At 38.7% G+C, this 12,398-nt stretch overlaps 1 long non-coding RNA gene across 1 annotated transcript; it reads right to left on the reverse strand.

Annotated features, from left to right (window-relative positions):
* Positions 1-1,074: 1,074 nt before the first annotated feature.
* On the reverse strand, positions 1,075-11,420 carry LOC126913431 (uncharacterized). Its single transcript, XR_007708711.1, has 3 exons — positions 11,277-11,420; positions 1,998-2,122; positions 1,075-1,531 (listed from the first exon to the last, which is right to left on the reverse strand). It is a non-coding gene; the product is annotated as an uncharacterized LOC126913431 (long non-coding RNA).
* Positions 11,421-12,398: the final 978 nt, after the last annotated feature.

A 12,398-nucleotide genomic window follows, 5' to 3' on the forward strand; every position in this document is an offset into this window, starting at 1 on the left:
TGCCTTTTATTCAGCCAGGCCTACAAGCCAGATCCTTTCTGTAAAGGCCAGAAATGACTGCTTTGCAAAATCCGTCTCGCTGATTACATATCCAACGTAGATTTATCTGTTAATACAGAACGTTCCAGACGGCAGGGGCTTTGCTTTTGTGCATTGCTCGGGATTTTGTCATTTAAAATGCTGCCGCTATCAGCAACGTTACAATGACAATGGCAACACTACTTTGCTGTGATTAGGAGGGACACAGGACAGCAGGGAACTGGGTTTAAACTCTTATTGAGTAAGAAAACAACAATGAAATAATTAGTCAAGTCTCTACTTACAGAGACCAACCAGGCTTCTAGAAACCCAAGTTCCAGTACAGATATCTGTACAAAGGACATGGCATATAAAGGATGGTTGAGCTTGGCAAATGACCTGAGAGACGTAAATGTGCCTGCATTGAAGCATGATGGTATTTTTTATTTTGGTTTCTTGAAAATATTTTTGAATATTACAGCTGAAAGGCAGCGACATATATTACTGAACATATATATGTAATATATATTACATATATTATTTTCTGCTTAGAAAAGTAAGTACAAAAATAAATACTAAGCAAGATATTAAAAGCTGACAAAAAAACCTTTTCCAAAACAGTTTGCTGCAGTATTTCTACTATGAAATCAGTCTGGCAGAGAGCACAAAAACAAATATAGAATGTATTTAATTAGTGAATACATTTCTGGGAGCAGGTTTTCACAAATTGGCGTCTAAGGGAGAACAGACTCACCCTGACCCAGCCAAGTCTATGAACCAGCTCATCCCAGCAGACACTCAGTGGTGAACAGCACGGAGGAGAAAGGACATTGGAGCTGTTCAAAGCAAAAGGAACTCCTGTGGTGGCCTTGCTCAGTGGGAGAGTTTTCTCAGTTTTAACATATGAAATAAAAAATAAAAATCAAAACCTGTATGCAGAAGACACCTGAAACTTTTTTTTTTCAGAGCAATAACTTTTTTTTTCTTCCTCAGAAGGCAGGCAAGCTACTCTGCAAATAGAGATAGGCTCAGTTTACTCAGATTGGAGAAAAAGATTAATTTGACATTTCTGGTTTTAACACTACATTAGATGAAACAGCAAAACAACCCAATGAACCACCACCAACAACAAAACCCACAAAATGACTTACACTGACTTTTTTTTTCATAGTGTCTGACAGAACTTCAGATGCATTAATTGGCATTTACCTCTTGGGGTTCCTACAAGCAGGTTCCATTCAGTATTTCTGGGGGAGTAGGATGTACAAGATGCTCTGTAAACTTTCACCAGGCACAGGCCCCTCAGCAGGCATCAGCAAATGACCCTTAAATCCATCATTTAGAAGTTACCTGTTTTTCAGATCGCCAGCAGATTCTGTTGATCAAGCAATTTCCTCTGTGTATTGCTCTAGATTTTGACAGCATACTATAACACATTACAGAAGTTTTGGTTGTCATCTCTGCTTTCTATAAGCCTGCTATATTTGTTTTGCTGTTTGTTTCCAAGTATATCCTGTAAGGAGAAGAACAGTTAGAGAGGAAAACCCAGCAGGAATAATGATGCATAAGAAAGTGTGAGGGTGTTTTCTACCTCTTTAACAATGTATTGAGAGAAGAGACCAAAATCTAGTTCTTTAAAATAGGATAATTTTACCAGAACTTAGACTGCAAAATTTAAACATTTTAAACATTAAGTTTGTGTTTGTTATAAAGTTACATAGCTCATCAGTTTATCTCCCAAAGTCAAGATGTCTGTTGTTATAGTATCACTGAAGTGTTAAGTCAATAAATTTTAATATGGGCACATTTCTGACGAGCAAACATGGAATGCATTCAGTTTCTTTTACCTGCAGAAGCTCCACTTGAGTAGTGTAACTTTCAGATAATTTGTTAATTACCTCTTCAATACAAGCTGAAGCCATCTTTCCTTACGTAAAGATTGGTTATGTACTTAATTAAAAAAATAAGCTCCTACTAACATTTTTATCTGCCATTCTGGTGTTTTACAGCAGGTCTCAATCTCAGTGATCACCTTCAGTTCATATTTTATGAGCAAGCACATAAGGAGTGTTATTATTTCCACGAGGACTGCAACTCACCAACACTGCAAAACATTTTGTAAAATAAGTACTGAAGATAATACTAAATATTATTCAAATCAGACATTGTCCATCATTGGAGCCTAATTCAGCAAAGAAGATGAGATATACGAACAATTCTTAGAATTGAAAAGCATGTTCCAAGGAGACTTATTTGTAGTTTATTTCATGTAAGTTGTATCTAGACGGATAGAAAAAAATGCATTAATGTACAAGGAATTACCACTGCCAATATTAGTGAAGAAGAAATAATGAAAAGATGATTGGCATAAATCATTCAGAAAGCTTAATACACAATCCTCAAGCATATATTAAATTGACTGGCATTCCAGAGCTGAGACATACTAAGGTCAGACTTACGTTGGAACACTATTTCTTTCCATATTGTATTGTAAATAAAAAGTGGAATTCTCATCCCATGGGAAATTCCAACATTTTGACATTTTTCAGCGCAAATAAAAAACATACCGAGTTGGAATAATTGAAACTCTTATATGCAATGGTATAGGAATATAAAAATAATGTAAATATCATAAAAGTTAAAATGAAAAGAATAAAATGCCAATATGAAAGATTTCAATATAGCCAGAAAGAAAGAGGGTAAAATTATTCATTTTGATATTTTCCCATCAAATTTAATCTAAATCAATGTATTCACTTAAGATGATTCATTTTTGATAAAACTGCATCATCTGATTATAAAATCATATATTTTTTTTTCAGCTGGCTCTCATTATTGAAGATTGATCAGATTGTAAAAGTGCTGGGAAAAAAAATCCTTAAGAATTCAACTTTTATAAATTGATTATATTGAAAGCAATTTTGATTAAAGTTTTAAAACCAACAAGAACAAAAAGCAAATAATCACAGTAATTGTCAATCACGTTCAAAGAATGGGGCTGTAGAGCAGTTGTACAAAAGACAGCCAAGTGAATTGCTAACACGACTGCCTCTATTTCAACCAAAGTCCTGTCTCCCTCCTCTGCAGGGCCCGTGGTTCTACACCCTCAGAACTTTGGTTGCTTCCCTGCTGTAGTCCTGCGCTGAGGATTTAGAGCCTCTCTTCCACCCATTTGTCAGCACCCAATTTATTGTCTTGTCAAGGAAAATGTATGTTGGGGTGTCCAGCTTTTTTCTCACTGACTTTCTGCCTCCCTCTCTTTCAAATTTAGCTCCTACACCTTCTTTTATGGCCTTATATATCAGCTTGCTTCTCCCTTTCCATTCTCATTGTGATCCCTCTGTTCACTTTGCTTTTTAATCCTCCCTCACCTTCTTCTCTAGCTTTTCTGCTTTCTTACGAATATGCTACAGAATTTGTGTTGTCATAGACCAGAAAAATTTTCTTCTCTCCCCAGGAAAAATCTCCTAACTCACTGACCATTCTCTCATCCTACATTAAGTTTAAACACTTCAAGGCTCTTCAGGGAGAAAAAACAAACAAACATACATTTTATGTAAACAGTAAGACTTCAGTAGTATTTAGAAAATAAAGAATAATGAGCAGAAAACTTTTCCTGCAGGGAAGACAATTTAATTTTATACCGAGCTAATTAAGGGAACTCATGAAGATAAGGGATGCATTCTGTTCAGATGCTGCTATATTTCTTCTACAGCACATACTACTGATGTACATATACTGTACATCCATTCACCAGGTGCAGAGGGAGATAAAACCTTCAATTTTTCAATGTCCTTAGCTGATTTATTATAATGGTACTATCACAAATTTTTCCAATCTAGGAAAAATTACAGTAAAATCAGTATGCTATAACAGGTTATCCAGGATTTGTTAATAAAGCAATAAGAAGGACAAATGAAAGAAATCAGTGTAATGTACTTGCTTGTTAACAAACCTTTGATGCTATTGAGCATGAAGAAAGTCTGGCTTGGAAAACCAGTTAGCCTATTCACACATATTGACCTGTTCCCCATCTTATGCATCACTAAACTTCTTGCAGATGCTCAAGTGACTTACACCAAGCACTGCAGAGAGCAAAAATATGAACAATGTCCTGCATTTCCAATTTTGCAAGCAAAGAGAAGCACTTTACAACCTGGCCCTTGGATGCCATGGCTCTAAGAATGGTTCCGTATACTTTCTTTTCTAGAGTTAGTAAATTTAACCTACCACAGGCTTATCCAAGAGTTATTTCTTCCTATATAGATAGTATTTCTCTAATCAAATATGCCTGATTCAGAAGTTCTCTCTCACGGAAGTTTTCTCCTCTCCTTAAGTCTATCTAATTACTCCTAGGTGGCCCTGCCTTGTTCCACCCTAAATAATTCCTGTTGGTATTTATATACTATAATTGTGGACATTTATCACTGGCAGTTCTCTAGGCAGTTTTGTGACTTGCATAGCAGAATGTAACTGGTGTTTAGCATTTGCTTTACTTTGTACATTTCCAAAGCACTAAACAACCATTCATTACCTGCATTTGGCAGCTGCCCAAAAAAATTTTAGCTTTTCAAGTTCTTGTGAGGATGGGGATGCTGTTAAAGTAGCATTCTCAGAGGGCTGGATGTACATTAACTTGTGCTGCAATTAAAGTGTTTTTGAATATTTTCAGGCAGCTGAGAGCCCCTGAAAGATGGTGGTGGAATTCCTCCCCCCGATGGGGGGAACCTTGCAGTGCTACGTGTCTCTGTGCCCTTTGAGGACAAGCTGGAAGGAACCAGACAGTTATGGTCAGCGTGACACTGAATCCAAATGAAGAAGGTGGGCTTGGAGGGTAGAGGTATCAGCTTTGGTTCTGTCACAGAACTACCTGGCTCCAATTAGAGCGAGCTCCAATCTACCTAGAAAACATTCAGCAAGAAAATTGATTGCTTACCACTACCTCAGGCAAACACCCCAGTTGCTTTTTCCTGCAGCCAGTTTTACTTTCATCCAAAACAATTATGAACCTAGAAACACTTGCAGCATGGCCACTGGTCATCTAGTAAGTGGGAAACATACAGAAAAACCTTCAGAAGAATACTTCAGGTAATCAGTTTTAGAGGATGAGGTTGTCTGACAGCTTAAGATTTCCCATTTTGCAGAATTCGTGTAAATGCATTTTTTTTTGTTTGTTTTTGACTGAAACATCTCAGGGAAAAGTGGTTCTTCCCCTCTTATGTTAGTCATTAGAGAAGGCCACGGTTTCTAAACAGCTCTGGAGAAGCAAGATAAAGCATAGATGGAGGGAGTTCAGTGACCTATCATTATTTTAGGTATTTTTTCCCATCAGTGCACCACCTAGTCCACCCTAGCTGGACGTAACCCAAGAGATTCAAGAGAGAACTAGCAGCAGGAAAATCCCCAGCCGAGAAGGCCAGGCAGTTATTTGTGTATCAGGGGTAGGCACGGACTTGGGAGACAAAATGCAAGCCCTGGCACGCTCAGTGCTTAAAAACCAAACCAAACCAGTAAAGAAAACCAATGCAACACACAAGAAGGCACAGAAGGAAAACAGAGGGCCAGGTAAATGCCTTAAACACTATTTGGCTTGATGTGTTTTTCTGGTTTCACGCTGCTCTCTTCTCATGTCTTGAATGAGGTGTTGTTACATATTATTACCAATAATGAGAATACACAACAACATTGCCACAGCACACCAGAGAGAGGAAAAAAATATAGAAGAAAATCTTCTCACTAGAACAAATGAGCTTAATAATCTGGCCATGATTAAGTTTATCCTTAATTACAGACGATTTTTAGCCATCAAAGCATAAGTATTTTTCTCCTAGGACAAGCAGCAGGGGCAATGAAGCTTTCATTTACAGGAGTGGAAGTTGTTAACAAAAAGGATCTGTGAAACAGGGAGGATTTTCACCCATTCATGCTCTTTTATATTTGTTTGTTCCTTGAAAAAGGAAAGCTGATGAGGTCAATGCCTGGAAACAATAAAAGGCCAAGATGCCCAACTTGAGGAAAACTCAGATTCAAGCACCCAGTCTGAATGAAAAAGGACAGAAATGTGAACCTGTGCTTCACACAGCCTAGATGAAATCTTGACCAAAGGGCCAGTGTGTTTCTGAGCACAAAATAATAACAATAAAAACAGAGAAAATCATCCTGGACTCCAGAATCTTTTCTGATACAAATTCCAACATAGCCAGTATGCTCCTAGAAAACATTTAAATTTTGAGAAGTTTGCATCTCTCACTGACTGCTAATTTAGTTGAAAAATATTCACTTCACTCTAGTTAAAATCTTCTTAGTTCCACCTCAGTGTTTTAATTTTATGCTCTGCCACAAACTTCAGTACAATTTTTGGGCAGTCACTTCATTTCCTGCATATCCATTTTCTTGCTATGATGCTGCAATTTTCTCTCTCCATAAACTTTTCAGGGAAATGGAGTGTCTGTAATTGCGACTATAACTCATATCTTCATCCGCACGTCTCAGATTGCTACTACAATAAAGATCAGGAGCGCTCAGCACAAGAAAGAACACATTTGCTAATGCTTGGAGAAATCAGCACTGTTCAGTCTGAGTTCTTGGTTTGAACACTATGAAAACAGTTTCTGATACGCAGTGATCCCACAGGTTGCACAATGCGACTCCCAGTAGCTTCAGGATCCCAGCAGAGTCACACCCATCCATCCAGAGCCGAGGATAAGTCAGCAAAGTAATAACCTTCCCAGCACCTCTCTCATCATGAAGATAACTTACACGAACTTCAGCCGTGCATGCAGCCAAGCACGTGAGAACACCACGCACAGCATGAATATCTGTTCATCCCCTGAATCATAAACTGCTGGTCTTCAATAGCTACACAGTGCTGCAAAACTACTGCATTATTCATTCAAAGCTATGGTGTAACTTGCTTTATTGATTCTGGATTTAATGCTGGCTCCAGCAGAGGGATGGGTCAGATAACAATTACTTAGGGCCCCACGGAGACCCCACAAAGCTAAGTTAAATAACGCAATGAGTCATTCAATGCACCTGCCCCTTAATCTCTGCCTGGGGCCACCACTAGTCTCACACTGGCTCTGGCAACAAAGTAGAGATTATTACACCTCTGGGTGTATGAGTGTGTGCTATATGAGAGCATGTGTACAAGAAAGAAGAATGATCCTGTTTTTTTCCTATTGCTACACAGGTAGTTCCTTCATCATTCTCTGTGAGAAAATACTTAAATCAATGGTGTCTCTGAAGATGAAATTCATCGGCAGAGGCTTGTGCAGTACATTTTAAAATAAACAACTACTAAAAAGAAATGTCAGAAGAATGAAAAAGATCTGCCCTGTACTTGCACTCCACTTCTACATAGTCTTTTTAGTGAAAACAGATGATTTAATAACCTTTCCTTATAAACAGCAGTACAGCTCTTGCTGAACTCAGTTTGTATTTTGTAATTTCTCACATCCCATCACTACAGTCCTTAAGCAGCTTTCAGAGGCAGAGCCAACTCTGTTGCCCTCTAATACACCTTTACATACCTTCAAAGACTGATGGTGTTGCAGCATTGTTACTGAGGACAGAGTGTAAACTGGAGAGAGAACTGCCTCGATAAAAGTACAGCATAGAATTTGTCCAGCAGAATTTTCAATAGGGCCCGATGCACTACCAGCTGTACTGGCCAGACTTAACAAGCCATGCTGAACTACTGGGCTGACTCTGTAATGAATAAAACTAGCAGTTAAAATAGTTACTAACAACTAAAAACAGATCTCACTAACTGTGCATCAAAACAGAGCCACACTTTAACAACACCTTGTACTTAATTTACTTAGGAAGGCAGAACAAAACTTCTAAAATGCTACTCCAAGCCAGCTTTCACTTTATGCCACTTTACTCCTAAGGCAAAGTTACCAGTATTCACCCTAGATTTTTTCTGTTTGAGAAACTGCTTTATTTCTTTCCTCCTCAACATTCCCTAGGTTCACATTAGATTGTCATTTCTCAGCCACAGAAGGGTAGCAGCTTACTAAGATTCACTGAGGACACTTAGGCCATGAGAACTGTGACTCGCCTCATCCTGCCCATCTTACATTAAAATGTTAGTCAAGAACTCCATACTCAGCAAGGATCTGGGACAGCCACCTAAGCAGGCTTCATTACTATAGCTGAATTGAGGAAAAAAAACCCACTTTTTTCCAGGTTCTCAAACACAAATGAAAAGACTAACATTACAGAGCTAGCCAGGACAAGAAGAATGGAGACAGACTTCTCAATTCCTAATGTCTAGCATAAAACCCAGCCTATTCCTTATTCTGGTCAGATAATTTTGTAAATAATCTACAAACTGAAGTAATTCTACCTGGGAAGATTTAGTGAAATCCACAGGGTACACTGCTGACAAATGCAGCATTTGAGAAAGCAGGCCTTCCTGCCCTGGTTTGCTTTGGCAACAGCCTTAGAAAAGAGATGGAGTTTTGTTTAATTCTGATGGTTAATTAAAAGAAGTTCATACATTTGTTGAGTGCCTTGGGTTCCTTAGGAATGAAAACCGCAGTAGGAAGCATCAGATCCTCCATAACACAGACTCTTCTCCACCCGCTCCATTGTGCTCCTGAGTGTGTCTCACCAAAGGATCAGAGCAACAGCTTCTTGAAGTGAAAACGGGACTTTGAGAGGCAGTGCTCTAGCTCCTGGTTTTCAGGTTTGATACCTTAAGCAGAAGGTAGGCATCATGTATGGATTCAGGCACAAGTGACAGAGAAGGCCACCTTGCCATCCTCAGTCTTCCTGCGTGCTTCCAAATGTTTGCACGCCAAGGCACCCAGTCACCAGAGGCAAGCATCAACGAGAGCTAATTCAGACTGATCCTTGGCACTACAGATGAATGACACCTGTTAACTGGTGTACTGACACAGCTATCAGGAATGGGAACATAAAGCTACAACAGCACAGCTTCCTTTATAGGCAAGCCTCTGCTTCCACAGATAAGCTTCTTCTATAGCACAAGGCTCATGACAAAGGGATGCTAAAGCACTCAGCTGATGCGAGACTCAGTGCTTCCTTCACACCAAACAGGTTTGGGTAAGAAGTACAAGAACTTTCAGAGAAAGAGACTGGTAGCTGAAATTTTGCACCTCTTAGAGCACACGTGTACAAGTAAGGCTTTTCTGGACAGAACTAGATCAGCAATGCAGTATTTCTTTTTGTTGTTGTTGAAGAGAAATGAAAATTTAATATGACAAAAAGAGACAGCAGAAACAGCAGTCCATACTGGGTGATTGCTGTAACAATTTGGTCTACCTTTTATATCTTAAATGTAGTCCTTTTATGTTTTTCCTCTCAGAGGTACAAATGAGGTAGTGGAAATTGTCTGCATCACTTGGCGATTCCCTAGAGACACATTAGAAGAGCCTTTGGCAATTGACTCCACTGCAAAGCAAATGGAAGTATCATAGAGTCTCCGTATTATACAGGAACCACAATTTAGCAAGATTGGAATTATTTTGTTAAACAGAAAATCTGTCTGGCAATTCTACCTGTTTTAAAATTCAGTCATTATATGAAACAGCATTTTCTTTATTAATTAGAAGAGACAACATTTTAAGGGGTCTGAGGAGAAATAAGTATTGCTTTTTCATTTTTTCAGTTAAACTCATAGCTGTCCTATTTTCTCTCTCATCACTTGATTGTGAGAGATATAGTAAGCCTGAACTAAAATGAATATAAAACTAAGTGTTTGCTCAAGTATTTGCACCAGATAAGACTACAGGTTGCCTGTGACTACAGCTTATGCAAATACATCTCTGATTAGCATGATTCCCACACATTTTTACTTTTCTTTGCCATTTGATGTATCTTGACATAACCGTAAACAAACTTTACACTACAGAGGGGCTGATCTACTAGTGAGGCTTCTAAACCCCACAGCAATCTATGTAAATAAACAATTACACAATCAATTCTCATTGCACGCACAAATCAACTACCAGCTCCTTAGCAGATGGAAAACTTAGGAAACAAAACATATGCTTCTGCTGAAAATGCAACGCTACTTATATGAGCTTTTTAAGTGCTGGATTTAAACTTGACGCATATTCAGAATGCAGCTAAAATCCCATTAAAATGGAAATGAGTCATCTGACTCTTATTCTTGTATCAAAACTTTCTTTCCAGTTTCTCTCATCTTCAGAGTGGTTACAATTCAGTATTTGCAGCTTCTTATTTAGTCCAGCAGAATAAGCAGTATTAGCGAAAGCTTATACCAACACATAACAGCCTGGGTATTTTTTTTTTTATTAGTGTTGGGAAGGGGAACATAAGGCTATGACAGCACAGCTTCCTTTATAGCCATGTCACTGCTTTTACAGACTAGCTTCTTCCCTAACATGAGGTTCATAACAAAGGGATGTTAAAGCACTTGATCGAGGTAAGACTCTCAGCACTTCATTCGTCATAAGCAGGTTTGGGTAACAAGTACAAGGGCTTACAGAAAAGCAAGCAGCAGCAGCACAGAGCCAGCAACTCTGACTTTCCTGTTCAGGCACTAATTCACCCCCTTCAGCTTTATATTTATACATACCTGTTCCATGTAGGATAAAGTGGCTCTTGCATGTCTGGTCCGTGCCTTGCAGTAATTGCCAAAGAGCTGGGAAATTCCAAACCTTTCTCCTGTTCTGCCATACACTTCCTATGTTTTCAAAATTCTCACTTCTTTCTCCTGAGAAGCTTTTTCTAACCACTTTTTCATATTAAATACATAAATAAAATCAGTGGCAGAAGTAGAGTTTTTCAAGCACTGGAACAGGAAGGTTATGAATTCTCTCATCAACAGATGTCAAGACTAGACTGGCCAGATATCAAACATGATCATTTTCAGGATAGTTGTGTCTACCTTCAATGAAGTTGCACTAAATGAACTCCAGAAGACACTTTGTTTTGTTTTCTGTGGCTTTTCTAGTGCATTTTTTAAAATTATTTTTAAATTTTTCCCCTGTAGAAGCAAGAGGACCGATCCTGACTTTATAACCAGAAACCATTCTCTGAATTCTCTAAGGCACCAATAATAGATACAGCTGATTACCTACCTACACCCCCCTATACACACACATCATAACATCTGATTTCAGCTAGAATTTTTTTTTTCTATCAAGAAATTCAGAAAAACAGACAGCTGAACAGGACATATCAGGAACTAAAGGCAGAAGCTAGAACAAGCAGTGCTTTGAACAAGGTGTAGTCTGAAAGGGCAAAAGTAACACCTGTACCTTGCTGGGTAGGCTCTGATGTCCCACAGAAATGGAAAGGAATTGTTCCACTGAGGTAATTGTAGAGAAGGTTGATGGTGGGCTGGAGCAAGGACACAGAGATCTATCACATCTTGCCTGGCTGTAGAGGAAATGCTTTAACCTTACCTATGAATACAGGAAAAAAAAATAGCAAGGGAAAATTATGATGTAAAGTTGAATTATGATATAAAGTTGAAGTTTCATTACAGGAAAAGGGCTATTTCAGTCTGTCATAGCAAGCTTCCATTCAACTAGTCCTCTTCTGAAGAATGGGCCCCCATTATTTTCAACGGAAGTCACCCAGCTTCACTGCATGTTACAAGCATGCTCCAACTGCCACACTTACATGGGTAGCAGCATATACATCGCACAGGAAGTATTGGAAAGTATTCAGAACTTTCACACATTGATAGAAATGTTGTGGATGACAGAAGACCAAATCCAAGGGGCTGATGGCATGCTTCCTACAAGTAACAAGAGCCAGCTTTGTTGGTTGAGACCTTTCCCAGGCATTGCATTTCTTTGACAAGTCTACTGCTCACCCCAAACTTCAGAGCTTTACCAAACCGCACCTATGTTAGCCTCTTTTCTGGAACAGGATGTTTCAGTATTTTGCAATTCTCATTAAATCCACAAGCCCATTGTCAGCTCCTAGCACTACTACTCTGCTGGATTTTCTGCCTGCATTATGCAGACTGGATCGCTGACAAACCCAGAATGGATAAAAACTGTTCAAACACATGGAAGCTGCAGCTAGAACAGCAGCACAGCAAATTCTCCTTTAGCAAGTGCATCCAAAGTATTCTTTCATTGCAAAGGGACAGAGCACAGACCCAGCAAAGAAAATAATGAGTAAGAATCAAAGGTAGCTAACATCAGTTACAATAGACAGCAGATTCAATTGCAAATGATGTTTTTTTCCAAAGGAAACCACTTTTTCCTATAAAGAGGTTCTTGTGCCATTTTTAAATTCTAATGATTTGCTAAGAACTCAAGATCAAGGAAAAAAAAGATCAATTATTTGCTACAGATTGCCACTGGAATCAGATGCAGCTGTGGTATGGACAGGGTGCTTACAATGACATGGCATTTTCCCCATCT

The sequence above is a fragment of the Cygnus atratus genome, chromosome 10, assembly GCF_013377495.2.
Source record: "Cygnus atratus isolate AKBS03 ecotype Queensland, Australia chromosome 10, CAtr_DNAZoo_HiC_assembly, whole genome shotgun sequence".
Classification (NCBI taxonomy): Eukaryota; Metazoa; Chordata; class Aves; order Anseriformes; family Anatidae; genus Cygnus; species Cygnus atratus.